At 40.9% G+C, this 16562-nt stretch overlaps 1 protein-coding gene across 1 annotated transcript in view; it reads right to left on the bottom strand.

The window, feature by feature from the left end:
- The window catches only part of PTPRG (protein tyrosine phosphatase receptor type G), a 394190-nt gene that overhangs the window by 136436 nt on the left and 241192 nt on the right, over window positions 1-16562 (bottom strand). The gene's annotated exons all lie outside the window — the stretch shown is intronic.

The raw sequence follows: 16562 nt of genomic DNA, 5'->3' as shown, positions 1-16562 counted from the left end.
AATAATCCCACTCCACTACACACATGCCATGGGTAAGGGCCTGTGGGTGCTCGTGCTCTCAATTTCCAGGGAGGTTCTTGTTCCACTTCCCACAGTAGCTGAGCTCCCACTTCTGCCAGTTCTCTGAACACACTGCTGCTTCTCCAGTAGTTGCTCAACCCCTCCATTCCAAAAGAAGCCCCTAGTGTTAGTCCATCTCTATCAGCCATGATTTGATTGTTTGGGTTTTTCCAAAATAGTGCTGCACGACACATCCTACTATATTCACAAATGCACTATTTTCCCCATATTTTGTATATGCCAAGAGAGATTATACCCTTTTATCTTGCACAGGTACATTCCTACTCACATTTACTGATCCCCAGGTTTCTGACTGTATATACTGTCTGTAGTGGATGGGTGCTTTGCCAGTATTATAGAGTTAAAAAAACATCACCACACAGGGAAAAGGCCAACATGAAGGTCAGAGCATTCAGAGGTAGAGGTACTTTTTTCAGCAGAAGGAAACCACACTCTAAATAGCCCACAAAGAAATGAAAAAAAATTGGCACTCACACTAGATTCATAAAATTTGAAAGCAATTTTCTTCCCCTTCTATGGCCTTCCTATTCCCAGCATACTCATAGCACACACACAGATGCTGACAATATCTCACAAAGGTGGCAGTGCCTCCAGATTCTGACAACTTGTGCATTGAACAAATGCAGAGCAGGGTACCAGCCATTCATTGATGTAGAAATTAGAAACAGTTTGTTTCAGGAAAAATTGCTTAAACTTCAGTTTAGCCAGCACAGACCAAACCTGGCAAAACACTCACAAACTACATTTTGCTCCTCTTTAAAATAAAGTCTAAAATTATCTATACCTTACATAAAACATTTCACAATATATTCCTCACAGGAGTTTATGAAGAAAAGCATCACTGAGTGAGTTCAGCATATGCCAAAATCATTTTGGATCAATTTTGCTCACGGCATTTTAAGGAAATTAATTTTTACAATGCACTCTTGCATACCAGTGCAAAGGGCTTTGGTAAAAGAGTTTTTCATTCAGATCCCTCGTCTAAGCAGTTTAATCTCACAGCCTAATCAAGAACCACACTCTGCCTTGATTACCATACACATTGGAGCATTTTACCACTGCTCCCTGGTGTTTTTCCAGAGAGCGTGGCTGCTCTCTCTGCATCCATCACGTCAAGGGGAACTGTCCTGTATGAAAAATTATTGTCATCTGTCATGCAGTAACTTCCTTATGTGCTCATACAGCTAGAAGGAACATTTTAGGAATACAATGTCTGAGGAGTTGCTATTATATAATTTACACACACATACCCTGCAAAAACAATGGTAAAAAGACAGTAAAGTTACACCCTCAAAGCCTCATGGTTCAGGCTGCTCATAAAACCACACCTGGACACCACTGAGCATTAGCATTATGGCAATTTTCTAATTATGTGATCACATATTGTTCTCTTCCATAATACAGCCTCATCAGTTTTCCCCAATTTACAATAAAATGCAAATGTATCCAATGTATTTTTGTTCTTTTATTCATAATATACATAATATTGAATGCATTTATCAGTAGATAGTTAATTTAATATTTTCTATGGGTGGGATAAGGTTCTTTATGTACAAAGTGGGAATAAGACAGTTAACTGTAAAATTAATTTCACCGCATACTTAAGTGGCCTAAACATGCTAGAAAATTTTCATTATTACTCCTTATTATATAATTAGTGTATACAATATATGGGGCACTTTGCATATAAATGACTTCTACTGTCTCTGCCTGGGATGTAAAAGGCAGCAGCACAGAATGCAACAAAGAGGCTTTTAAGCTAAAGAAAATTTGGATCGTATTATAATATGCTATTTGTGAAATGCAGAATGGAGAATGACCCAAGCTTACACAACCAACCTGATTTATGGCACTGACTGATTTCAGCCCCATACAACAGCATTTTTGCACATTTTTGCATGTGTTTCCACCATAAAATTACAAAATTTCAAGGCTGAGAATCCTACGGTAAAGCCTGAAATGCCCTTTGTAGTGTGACAGTACCTGTGTGCAGTCAGAACTCTGCTCCACACATCCCTGCTGACTGTGCTCCACAGAGCCTTCCCCATGGCACAGGGCCAGGAGGGCATGAGAGTCCTGCTCTCTATGGCACAATAGATGAGATTTAACAAGGCTTTCACATCCAGCCCCATTACCACTAACAAGGCTGGGAAAGGCTTACATGGCCTTCCTTAATCTCTGATGTGCAATTGCATTTACCTTGTAAAGAGGTATCATAAAAACCATGTGCGTCCAAGCAACTTGAAATTTTCAGTATTTTGGTAAAGCCAAGCTGAGACAAACCATCCCTAGTGAAACAAAGGTACTTTTCCTGCAGGAAGACACTCTCCATCCTAAAAAGCTAACACGAATACTACTGCAGCTTTACCAAGGCAAGGAGAAGGCAAGAGCTTGCTTTTAATGGGAAAACCTCATGCTTTGACACTCTTCAAGCTATAAAAGAATTGTTTTCAAACTTGAGAGAGATTTGCTGTACAGCACAGATTTAAGCCTGAAAAAATATCACTGAGGGCAAAATCTTCAGACTGTTACAAGTGCCTTAGAACAGAGGATTAGGGAGAAAGCCCTCACTCTGCCATAACCCAGGAGATAATCACCGGTCACCCTGAGAAAACACGTCATGTTTTCCAGTCTCTGCTGTCCAGGAAGATCCACTGGCCAACCATTACAGTTTCCAGCTCTATTCCCAGCCTAGAACACTCAGACAAGTGAATACACCCTGGACATCCAACATGTGGGTGACTCTCCAGCCTGGAGAGCCTTTGCCTCCAAGCTCCTACCCCTCCACCATGCCCTAGGGGCAGGAAATTGCCTCCTCCTCAGGACATCCCTGCAGGAACACCTTCCTTCAACCGTGTTCTTTCAGCCTCTACAGAAATCTGGTGTTACCCAGACTCGGCAAAACGTCTGCGCTTAGATTTTGATGGCATCAGCCAGCCAAACTGGGCTGCCACCTCACTGATGTTGTAAGGACAGGCTGTCCAAAATGTGTGCATTACTGAGAAATACTGCCCACCAGAGACCAGTTCTGATTTTATTAAGTGCAATTGCCTCTGAATGACTAAACCCTCATTATGAAAAGTCACTGGCTTGCAAGAGCTGAGCCTGCTTCCAATGAATGGCCTCCCCTCGCCACCCATCCACAAATAAAAGGCTCTGTTTCTCTGCTTGGCATGACAGGCATCCAGACAGAAATCACCATTCCCGTGCATGACATCTCTTTGCTGTCATTACCCCACTACAAAGACAGAAAGTTTACATCCAATACAGACTGTCATGGCCAAACTCATTCAGCACTTATGAGAGAAAAGCCACAATGAGCATTTGATAGATCCCAGAAGATGTGAGTTCAAAGCAATTCTAAGAGACTGGGAACCAAGCAAGTACATTTTCCATAGACAGATGCCAAGTATTTTAAAAATAAATAATTGAGACTTTTAAATTGGGCTGCTATCACCCTGTGCAACCTCCTACAGCAGATTTCTCTTTAGATTAAAAAATGAACAAAGGCTCATTGTGCTGTCACAGATGTGGAGTACAGAATATTCAATAGAATCAGGAATTCTGGTGCAAGGGAAAGGATCACCAGAATTATCTTTCTGCTCATTTCCTTCCAGCAATCCAAGGACTACAGTGCAATTTAAAGCATGGTAAAAAAGCATAAAAAAATAAAAGGTTTTATAGACCAGCCAAATTTTTTATGAATTAGGCAGCAGAACAGAGAGGGAGCAGTGATGTGGATTATTATGTACTGCTTTGGAGACTGAGAGTATTTTCAGAAGAGCACAACAGCCAGGCAACACAGGTAGAATGCAACTCTTTGCAGAGTGGTGAAACAAAAATTTTGAAATGTTTGCTTCAAATGATGGAGTTAAACACTGAATACAGTAATTCTTAATTAGTGTCTTTGCTACTTACATTGTAAGAATAAATTATTCTCAGACACTTTTACAACTGGATTTAAAACCTTTTGCACAAAAATTAATTCTCTGCTAAGATTATGAATCATACATGATTTTTCTTAATTGAAAGCTTGCATGTAACTTACTTTTACTTTAAATATGTGCATAGATTTCCAGTGAACTGGATGATGTGATCCATTTGGCTAGAATAAAAATTTTCTACAGACATAATGTAATCTTCACTGCAGCACTAAAAATTCAAAATAACTGTCCTGCAGTCTGTGTGTGTTTACTGGAGTGTGAGATGTACACTGGGGCAATAAAATCTAATGTTTGATTTCTCATTATATTCTCTTTTAAAAAATCCATGAAACTTATCATTTATAACATATTCAAAATCTGCTTAGGAAAGGCAGGGGAAGAGTGAATCGTGATGTTTTCCAGTTCTCCTACCAGAGCTTGAAGTAATAACACAGAGTATATTGCATTCTTTTGAAAAGATAAAGTTGAACAGGAGCAGATAATGGCATGTTTTTCCTGCCTAGTCTATTATTCATCAGTGAATTTTTAACTATAGTTAGGCAGGTAGAGAGATGTATCTTGAATGTCATAACTTGGTATTCTACAGTGCCTAAAAGTGTGCTGGGTAAAATTGCAAAACAAAGAGTCAGACAGGGACTTTGTCCCAATGTAATTGCAACTTGATAATGAATACAATGCTAGGCTGAAAAAAAATGAAAGGAGCTGAAACACAGGAAGAGCAAGATCATGCAAGTGAAGTACCAGAATTTAACTCAATTTAGACGTTCATATCCCTCAGAAGCATGGTAAATTTCCCTTTCATCTTCTTTAACAGTAAGCATGAATTCTTGCTTTGTTGTCTCCAAACAATGCAGCAGGTGTACCTATGCTATAAATTGAGACAAAGCAATTTCAAGAGTCTTTTTAAACCTGAAGGGTGGTAATTGTTGCACCTTCTGCCCATAAGTCTGCACAGCATTTAAACTTGTGAGTGGTCCAGCGACAGTTCAGTAGAACAGGGAGAAAACCCAGTGCTCCTGGGATCAGCCTGGGCTCCCATGCATTGTTGGATCACAGCTACATCACTCAGTGTCTTAAGTCCTGAATGTTAAGAGAGAAGAACCTTGCCAAGACAGAAAATTCCCGGATTTCTACCGCCAGAAATAAACACCCCTCAGGCCTGCTCCCATCCCTAACACGAAAATCCATCTTGTGGGCACACAGTGAGTCATTACACAAGGAAGGCCCATTTGATGCTAAGAAGCTGCATGTTGCATTCATTTGTATTACCCTAATATGAAAATAACGGTGTCAGTGTTTATGCTTTCCATAACGCGAAACTTTTTTGCAATTGCTTTGTACTCCGAGTAACAGCCATATGATTCACCATGAAATGAAGTCTGGAAAATCGTTTTGGATAAATGGAACTATAAATTCAATAGAATTTCCATGACAACATAGATTGCAACACTCCACCACAAGTGAAATGCTATAAATCATTCAAAACCAACAAAAAAATCAGCAGTAAGTCTTCTCTTTCACAATGCACAAGACCCTTGAATTATAAAGCTGTGGTTATTACCTCCCAGTGCAATGTCTCTTGTTTCTGATCCTCCTTCCTCTGCGTTACAAGTGTTGTTTCATATTTGACCTCCTTCCAAACACAGGAGATTATAACATTAACACTTTAATACTGAGACATAAGCAAGAACTGAAGCATAACGAGCAGGAGGCTTTTTTGAACCTTTCTTTCTCATCTCCTAAAAATGCTCAAAATGTCTTCATCCTGTGGTAATTATACCTGTGTATCCAGATATATCACAGCATCTTGTTAGACACACAAATTTAGGAGGCTCTTTTTCTGGAAATGTGGGTGGTAACTGGTGCAATAGGGTGCTCAGTCAGCTTGTGAAAGGGATGTGAACCACATGTCCAAGGGATGGAAGAGATCCAAGGAGAGGAGGTAAAAATAAAAAAAGGCTAAAAGATTCCCCCACACACTATTGCTCATTTCTACCCTTCCATCAGAGGATTCCTGACAAATGGTATTTCACTTCAAGTGCAAGGAACTGGAATGATGTGATTCCAGGAGAACCTTCACTGCAATTTTAAAATCACTGTGGCTCTTGCCTTCATGCCTGGAAGAAAAACTTAGAAAATGCAAAGCTCTTTCCTTCTTGAAAAGATTAAGAAGCCCATGAAAGCAAGGAGAGAGGAAACGTTCAGTATTCTGGTTTGGTTTTTTGGGTTTTTTTTTGTGTAGAAGTAGGAATATTTCTTAAATATCAAGTCTTTTGGTAACTTGAGAAGTGGCAACTTATTAGCCCTTGGACTGCAAAGGCTACTAGAGAGTATCTGCTATCTTGCATTGATCACTGCCCTTTTCTGGGCCTTGGTTCCTCATGTGGTCATTGCCTATCCCTTCTTTAAGCAGAAGTTTTATAAAAAAGTTTGAAAATTTTGAAATTAATGGGAAGAATGACACACAATTGAAAACCATGTGAAATTAAGTGCCACATGGAGTATTGTTGGAGGAAAACACTTTGAGGTTGCTGTTCATCTGCTTGATATTTCAATAAGGAAGAGTCACACAGGTACCTCAAGGAGAGAGTCTATTGCCTCCTTAATACTGCTACCAACTTCAACCAGCTCATAACAGACAGGAGAAGATGTCATGAGAAGTTGTTTGTGCTCTATCCCTGAGGTGTTCAAGGCCAGCCTGGACAGATCTGGATAACCTGATCTAGTGGAAGGTTACCTGCACATGGCAGGGAGTTGGTATCAGGTGATCTTTTAGGTTCCTTCCAACCCAAACCATTCTATGCCATGCGGATCACATCCCTTTTACACAACTGATGCACTCACACACCCAGGGGCATCTTCCCAGGCTCTGGGAGGCTCCTGGTGTCTTTCACTGGTCTTTACCTCCTCTATCAGAGACTTTTTTATGTATTTATTGAGTTGCTCTGAATCTCACTCACAGTGGCTTTGTCTAATGGTGGCATATTCCAAGTAAGACAGCAGGAACACACAACACTGAGGCAAATGTGGCTTCCTAAAACTGCACAAATGGAAAAATTACAGGCAATACTTAGTGCTGTCATGGCTGAAAACCTGAAACAGGCAATTTGGAAAGTGGCTAAGCACCAAATGACACAGAACCAAAAACAAGCTGGATGGACTAACTGTATGAATAGAATAGCTCTGAACTCCACCCAAAAGCGGCTGCTTTAGATATCTTCTTCATCTGCTTCCCATGGCCTCCCTAAAAGAAAAAACATGGCTACTGAAGAGTTTTAAACTTCAAAATATCCAAACTGCCCATACTTCAGATCATCTTTCAGGAATCCATTTACTTTCTTAAACACCAAGAAGTGCTGCCAGAATGGAGAGAACTGGGATTTCCTTCCAAAAATACTCCAGCGCTCTTCAGGAAAAACAAAGGAGCTGCAGTTGAAGAATAAACCCCACAAAAGGCTACTTTTCCTAGCATCTGTGATTAACACAATTTCACATCCCATTCACTTTAAAGATGCACTAGCAGAAGTATTCATTCCTCTGAGAGCTCATGTCTTAGCACAAATTCCTCTTTTTGCACTGTGGAATTCAAAATGTCCTCTGTGTGTGGTCTTTTCTCTTGATGATGGGTTTTTTTCCTCTCTTTTTTGTTTTTTTTTTTTCAGTGGGAGAAGGCAAGGTCTTCCAAGAGGTTTAATGAACTTCCAAATGCCTCAGAACAAATTCTGAGGTATTTATAGTTTCACTCTGGATTCAAAGCTATGCAGCAGATGGGGCACGTTTTCAGCAGCATTTTGCTGGGCGAAAGGCCATTCCTATCTCTGAGGGGATGTGAAATCCTCCAGGCTGTACACTGGCAGAGTTATTTTTATTTATCAACTGTGAAGTAGATGGACAGTTAGAGCAGAACCAGGCCAGGACAAGAGCTTACTTGGAGGGTAAAAATAATAATGGTTTTTCTCATATTTTGTAGAATACACCTCTATCTAGGCCCTCATCATAATGCCAAAGGCAGAGCAAACAGAGTGCTCAGCACTGTTCTCAGTAGCTACTTGCAGATTACTGGAGGGATGTGTGACAGCCTGTGCTGCAGGGACAGCACTGGTTCTGTCACAGCTGTCCCATTGGAACATGAGGGATTTTTCCAATGCAGCTGCTTAATGTGGGTGTTTTACTTCAAGATTCTCAAAAGGGTATAATATGCAAGGAGTGAGTACACTATATCCTTTCTAAAACTCAGGATCTCCTGAAAATACCTCAAATTGAAATCCTTCCCCACCATGGGCTGCCTAGCCAAATTCTCCATTACATGTAATATCACTATACTCTGTCTCTAATTTTCTAGGTTTCTCTACCCTTACCCTCTTACTCTTTTTCCAAGCAGAAAGTGAAGTCTGCACACATCTGGAGTGCAGTGTTAGGAAACTTGTGAACTTCTTTTCTTAAGTGACAGACACAGACACACACACAGAGAGCTAAGTGCCATCTTAATGGCATCAGTGTGTTAAGGACATGATTCTGGATTTACACTAACAAATCAAAAAGAACTAGACTTCAGCACAGCAAGAAGCAAAATACTCAGGCAAGCAGCAAAACTGACAGAAAAGTAAAGTGCTGGAAATTGTGTAGCCTTTTAAAGATAAACCCTTGTCCACTGTCACAGCTGCAAACCCATTTGCAAACACATTCTGTAATGGTCCTTTGCTAAATGTCAAAGTTATTCTTCCATGCCTATGAAACAGAAACACAGCTCTGATTCTCACCCCCTCCCTTGCTCTACCTGTCTGCAGACAACATGTTGAGACTCCCCTGGTGCCTCCGATGTGCTGCTCACTTGTGGCTTCGCCTTATATAAAGTGACTAAAACAACCTCTCAGCTTTAACACTTCCAATTTCTTACAGGTCCATTGATGTTGAAAAAAAAGAACACTGAACTTTGGAGTCCCAAAGAACACAACAGTGCCATCAGATTGGCATTTGAGTCCAAATTTCACAGGCTTTGGTTTGGTAGAGCTTTCAGAACACATTCCTGGTGGGAGGCAAGGCAAGTTGTGTCCCTGCTCAACCAGGCTTTGAGGCAGTTTCATCCCTTCCCTCGACTGTATTTTGATCATAGAAACGACTTGCATGTCCAAGAGTCACATTTCCAGTGTGGGTCACACCTGTGTATTTCTGAAAGCATCTCTACTGCCTCAGCATCTCACACTCAAACAATTCACCTGTGTAATGGACACCAGAGAAGTTCTGGCTCTCAGTGTGACAGCTGCTGCCTTCTCTCCACAGAAGACACTCTCTTGGTGTCTCTGGCTGTAAAGGTGCCCAACCAACTTAATTCTTGCTCATGCCACTCCTCTCGCCACCAGCAGCAGATATTTGGATTGCACCAGCGAACACAAATGGGAACTGGGAACACTCCAAACTGGTGCAGCCTCTCCCATCACACAGCAGGGAGAGCTGCCCCAAGCTGCCCAGAGGTTGGGCAGGTACCAGCTGCCACACAAATCCACACCTGTATGTGCTACTGGTGCATTCACCTCTCCTGGTGCTGTTCTGTCACAGCACAAAATGCCTCAGTGGAACTTTTGAAATATGGGAGTTGCACCAGTAAAGTCTTTATCATAAATCTGATAATTAACCTGCATAACTGATTTCCCTCCTGGCAGCAGGCAGGTTGGAATAAATAGTCTACTCAATACCTACTGAGAGAAGACTTCTATATTTCATGTTTACTTTAGACAAGCACAAAAACCTTTTGACAAAGGGCCTCAAAGAGTCAAATTCCTTGCAGTTTCAACAGAGTGCCCTGAATAATACATAAAGCAGCTATGCTCTTATCCCTAAAACCACAGGTGTGAACCAGATGTCATGCTTATCTTCTCTTGAGATTACAGCAATTGCACGCCTTCAGAATATAAAGTAAGCTTTGGATCAAGGGACCTGAAATATATTAAAAATGTGGCACTGAAGTTAAAAATTCAAATATTAACCTAGAAATCACTGTTTCATTCAAGAGTCTGTTTATAGACTATGTTCTGTAAAAGTTGTATTTCTTTTATTTAACCTTTTTATAACAAGATGTATGATGAGTCACAAATCTGAGATAAAACTATTTGCATAAATCTCAATATTGGTAAGCAAGATTTTGCCAAACAGATCTTTCAAATATACCACCATCTATTAAACATGCATCACGGCTCAAGAAACAGAATTAAAGTTAAAACTCTAATTTAAATTTTAAACTTTCCTATATTGTAGTGAAGGTTTAGAAAAAGGTGAGCATATGCTGCACTCAAATATTGAAAAGAGATTAAACCCAGAAAGGTATCTCAAAGACAATTTTAAAGTCAACAATACACAGTAACAAGAAATGGTGCAAATGTGCTCTAACCATACAGACCTGATCATAATCAGTCACCTAAGAGTGCAGAGCCAGAGAATTATTCAAAAATGTTCAGTTGTAAGGAAAATAACAATTTCCTCGCTCAGCAAGCGAACATCGCTAGTATGTGTGTTTGTTACTGGGGGCATTTCAGGAAAAGAACCTCACCAGGAGCACAAAACATCCTGCCCCAGCAGATTCCAAAGGTCACACTCCCTCTGCAGTATTTCTTCTCCTAAACTAGGTCCAGGGACCACCTCCTGACTCTCATGTCAAGGCCTCAGGAGCAGCAGTGATTGCTGCAAGGGTCTGCTGTCCCTGGAAGAGGGTTCATGTCCTCCTTCAGTTTTTGCTCAGCTTTCCTCCTCCACCTTGGCTAGCTTCATTCTTTAATCCAACATTCTAGATTCCTTCCACAGCATCCCCTGTCAAACACACACACTCTCCAAAGGCTGTCAGCAGCTAATGCTAACACTTCACTAAGAGAAGTCTGCTAGGTCAATTTATGACAGAAATATTGCAGGTTTGTAATTAGAGCCCTACATAAGAAAGCCTGTGTTTACTCAATAATCTCCACATTCACTTAACCAATGCATGCATCTCCTCTCTAGCTGTAGAGAAAAGGTGGTGAATGTGACCTGAATCCAACAGCTGTAATGTCACCTGCTTGATCTTGAGAGAGTTGAGCTACCTTGTTCAGATACCAGTATTCACCAGTGACCCAGAGCCTCAGCCTGCCCTCCAGCAGCAGGGCCTGTGACTCCTGGGGAAAAAGCATCCAACATCTTGGCTCACTCGTGTCAGTAAAACAGAGTATGAAGAATCGTAGGTTAAGGTGTTAACATGACCCTGTCTGTAAGGCTGAGCAGTCAAACTTGGTTTGAGTTCAGAGCACAGACCCAGGCTGCTCAGCTCCATGGCAACACTAATGATTTAAACATCTTTATAACTTTTAATTGAAGATACAGGAGAAAAGTTGAGAACAGTACAAAAAAAATCAAGAATTTCAAATATAAACAACTGAGTCTTCTAGAGTCATCTGTGCCTTATCCCCACCTCTGTAAGCAAATGGGTTTTTCTTACAAAAACAATCTATGGATGGTATTAAATGTGGTGAAAAACATTCTCCTTCAGAAAAACAGGTGAGACAGGCTACATCTAGGTCTGGAGTCCATTTCTAATTTCTGCAGGAAAATACATGTAACAGCAAAAAGAAAAGAAGTGCACAGCCAGATAACTCAGCTTCTGCGACTGATACTTGCAACTTCCTTACTGTGGAAAGCAGGCAATGAAAATGGCTGTTATCAGCCACTTCAACACCTGGTAACTCCTGCCAGGTGGCACAGGACACAGCTCTTCCCTGCCTTGCCAGGCACGGGATCACAGCAGCGCTGTGAAAGCGAGTGTGTCTGGGCTCCCTGTGCCAGGCTTGTGTCGAACAGACGGAGGAAAGAGATAGGAAGGAGAACAACAGAGATGGGGGAAAGAAAGGGAGAAAGAAAGAAAAGACAGCATCCCTATCTCTCACACCAAAGGGCTGCTAAGACTTCGCTGAAATCAGTGGCAGCTCTGGTAGCTTCTGGCAGCGCTGCGACTCTGAGCAGTTCAAAACACATTCAGGATCATGACTGGCTTCCTTGAACACCCAGTGGTTGCTGGGTTGGCATTACAGGCTCCTGACATCCCAGGAGATTGTAAAATTCAAGTATTTCAGATCATCTCCTTCCCTTTACCATTATCATCTGGCCCTTTCACTCCCAGATCTCCCATCACACAGCCTGCCAGCCAAGGGCTACGGGTGGCACCAGCGTATCTATCAATTATGTGTACCAATCTTTTACAAAACACCAGCCTGATCTGCTAATTTCCAGCTCCATTTCCAGCTTGGAAGGTATTTCGATGGATTTTAGATGATTTCAAGGTGCCCTCTTTCTGCTGAGTTTCTTAAGAATGCTCCACACAGATCTTGTGCAGAGCAGTGTGGCCATGGATACTCCAGGCTGCAGCAGTACAGCTCTGGAGAGCCCTCACAAAACACTTGATTACAGCTACTGATGCATCAGGCCCTGTATCATGTCTCAGGCACTAATAGAAAGTAAATCAAGGCATGGACAAAGAGCAACTGTTCCCTTAGCTATTCTCCTGAGGCTTCCAGCAAGCCTCAGAGGCCTCTGTGACCCGGAAGCTGCACAAGGACCATCCTTGACTGGTGTGCCCAGAGCTCTGTTAAATCTTCTTTCCAACCTGTATTTACTGCTGACTGCTAGAAACTCATTTCCCAAGGGGCTCCACAATTCATGCACTTGGATACACTGCTGGAAAAGGGTTCCTTTGTGCACCTTCTGTCTCTCTGGACTCAGAACCTTAGCTACACTGGGAAGCATAGCAAGTAACATTTATTTAACTTTGTTGAAATTTCACAGCCCTGTGTAATCATGTACCCAGAGTCACCTTTTCCAAGCCAAGATGTCACAACAACTATTTATCTTTTTTTCTTGTCACCAAAGGCCTCCTATTTTTTTGGACATACCCAGCATTTTTTAGGATGGGCAGGCAGAACCACTCAATTCATATGTACCACAGAGTAAAGATTTTTCCATGCACTAATTTCCTAATATTTTTGAATCTTACTCTTTGCCTTTTTGCTGCTGCTGAGCACTGAGCTCACATGTTCAGACAGCTCTCTGTAAAGACTCCAGGAACACTTCCTTGAGTGGCAATAACTAATTTAATGTTCATTACTCTCTGTGCAAAGTCAGAGTCTTATAACCCAGTTAAACTAGAAAATGAGATTTCTATGATCCTGCTTTGTGTGTGTGTCTGCATATGATGGTGTCAGACCTTTATAATAATTTTAGAGTGCATTGACCAATATGATCAAAACCCAACTGCTCACTTGGGGTATCAACTATTCAAAGACACACACTGAAGTGCCTTTGCAGTTAAGTAGCAAAGCTAAAGAGAGACCCCATTAGTTTCACAAGTATGGATCAAATACTGAAGACGCTCCCTGTCCTCCTTCACAAAGCACTTCATCATCATGCCCAGCATGGGGAGCAGACACTTCAGGGGCTGTCACATCCCCTCCAAACTCAGCAATCTGCACACAGATAACCTGGGCCTTTTTCAACTTGAGAGCACTCATTTCTGCACCTGGGGATGTTATAGGTCACACAATGTACCCTCTTTCTTTTTGATAGCTCAGTGGGAATGCTATCAGTAGGTGCAGATTCCCCTGAGTCACTGAGAGAATACCAGCATTTCAATCTAAGCACACATAATATTAATAGAAATCCACCACTCTGTTTAATATTGTAGTATGCTAACTTTAATCATAAAGCCTCTCAGTATTTAAATACTTCAGGCACTGTAGACATTTATACAACTAGCAGTAGATGAATTTTCAAATAGATACTTCTGAGTAATTATCCTCTTGAGACAGCACCAATTGCTAAATAATGCCTCAGTTTAAACAGCACGTAGCTATTATTCTGGGCACTATTAAACCTCTCAGAAACATAAAAAAAGATGGTGATAAATATCTGACACTCCATTTTAGTTTTCATGTGGATGAGGAATAGGACATTTTTTCTCACCTGTTAGTTGGTCTTCAAAGAGAATTCCTTAGAAAATTAGGAGGTAGCCCCCTGTTTGCTCTAATAAAGCAGGGTATGCAAATTTGTTCTAGACATCAGCAAAGACTCCTTATGAGCAAAATTAGCACTCAAGACTCACAAGGAAAGCTGTCTTAGCAAAACATATCAGAGGAAGAATAACTGGATGGGATAGCTGAGTGGGAACTCCTGAGAATGTCAAAATTCTTACAGATAGGCTGGCAAGGAACAATTGTCTGTCCCCCCAGAACATCCCTCTGCCATTCCAGGGAAGAATTGCTGAGCAAAAAGTAGAGAATAGAAAGAGTATTCAGTCCAAACTTCAGTGAATCAAGGCATGACTACAGAGAGAGTTTTCAGACAAACTTGCTTTTATATAACACACAAAGCTCTAGAATATCAGGCAAATGCAGACCTCTTGTTCAAATAAAACATTGGCCTTTATTAATGATCCCTTAAGATGCTTTTCCTAAAACTCCTCCCACTTGCATATTACTTACCACTAATAAAAGAGTCTGAGGAAAGAAATTTGCATTCTCTGGTCACCAGAGGGCTGTGAATAGAGTGATTCAGCATGCTGCTCCATAGAAAAGGTTGTCTTTTCATGGTCAAGAGTAAAAACACGGAAGAAAAATGCATAAAAATAATTGTCTCCTCATCCTGACATCGTTTCATGTCTCAGGAGTGCTCCAAAGCCTTTAGAGATAATAAGCTCTCCAAAGCAAACCATGTCAGATTGTTTTTACCTTCATGCTATTGCATAACATCTTGATATAGTTTCAAAACCAGCCATCAACAATAGAGGCCATCTCCTTAAAACAGAAAGTAAAAGTTAAAATTACTGCAATAAAGCCAATTTGTAGCCACCAATATCAAGTAGTTTCATCATCTATTATCAGAGAATCATTAAATGCTCCTCTTCTTAATTCCACTTTGAATGATGACTGAAAACAAGATGAAAGATTTGAAAACTTGCTGGCCAAAAATTTCCATTGTACTTCCCTCCTCAACAGAGAAAGTTACCATTAAAAAAAGAGAAAGACTAATACAGAAGCGGCAAATTTTAAACCATGACTGGGAGCTTTACATAAAAAAAATCTCCAAAAGTAAGGACAGCAAGATATCTTTATGTATGCAATAACCTACAGCATTTTAACACACACACACACACATATATATATGTCACTTTGAGTTCAGTATCTGATACATTTCCATTAGTATCTCACTGACAATTGAAGCAGAGCTGAATACTAAATAAAGCCACGTGCCTGTTCTGCTAAACCCTTTTGCAGAAAAGAAACAGAAGCAGCAACTTCCTCTGTCTTCTCATCCCAAAACTGAGATTTATTAAGTGCATACAATAATTTTCAGAATTTACATGCCAGAAGCATCCAGACCTGCTGGGACAGAGCTCTGGTGTATTCTGCTGTGAGTTTATACAGATGAAGCCCTCCTTTGATGCTAACTTCAGTTAGTGATAGTTCAGTGAGAGAGGATATGAAGGAAGCCCATGTCCTTAATAAATATAGTGACTATTATTCTGAATTCAGGACCCCTTGTGAAGTTTCAGATCCAGGATTTCTGTATCTACACATCATTCCTCAGGAAGCCATCTGTATAGGTTCAAAACCTCATAACACCAATGTTCTCCAGACCAAAAAAATCAGGATATCTATAAGTATGTGGTACCAAATTTAATCTTCTAGACAAATTCAGGAGTATTCATGGATACCTATACTCAATTAAATTACCTCTTCAGAATGTAAAGCATTTGACCAGTGCAACCTGACAAGTGCCAGATGAGTTACAAGCAGAGCAATACAGCTCAATCAGTAAGTTTAGGTACATACTCTAAATTGTATCAGGTAGATACTCCTTTTTTACCTACTCACACAGACAAAACAAGCTAAAACAGTCCTTTGCTAGGCAGGGAAAAATCTCAGAAGTGGGATGCTGTGAATCAAATCAAATCAAAGGTCAGTGAGAGGGAGCCCTCGCTGCAGGAGGCTCACTTTGAAGCCACCCATGTGTACGCTGCTCAGACCTGGAGCAGCCTCCTTGCTTGGTGCTTGCACAGGATCCAGCCTGACAAACATGAAGCCTGGTTGAAAAGATGCTACAAGCACAGAAGCCAGCAAACCACAGGCCAGTATTTTGAGCTCAAAGAACCTTAACAAAGAGGCAAGAGTTCCTTGGATTGTCTCTGGCCTATCTAAGCATGCAAACATTTCTGGGGGAAGGTGGTACAAAGACCCAATGTATAGCATAACATAAACTACTGGAGCCAACTTAGGGGAGATTTCCTCCTCCTTCCTTCCATATCACAACCTGATTACAGCCATATTCAGATCTGAGTTTGTAATCACTATTGCTCTTTTCCATGTTAACAGCAGCAAGGCATCAATAAGGATGAACTTGCCTCCATGGCAATAATGTCAGGCATTTTACTAAATCCATGATATAAAGAAATTTCCCCCATTTGTAGATGCCCTTTATCACATGCATGTCACATCTCACCAAGAAATAGTATATGTAAATGTTTTTAAA

This window comes from Molothrus ater, chromosome 11, assembly GCF_012460135.2.
Source record: "Molothrus ater isolate BHLD 08-10-18 breed brown headed cowbird chromosome 11, BPBGC_Mater_1.1, whole genome shotgun sequence".
NCBI classification, from domain to species: Eukaryota; Metazoa; Chordata; class Aves; order Passeriformes; family Icteridae; genus Molothrus; species Molothrus ater.
This window is presented reverse-complemented; position numbering and strand designations above follow the sequence as displayed.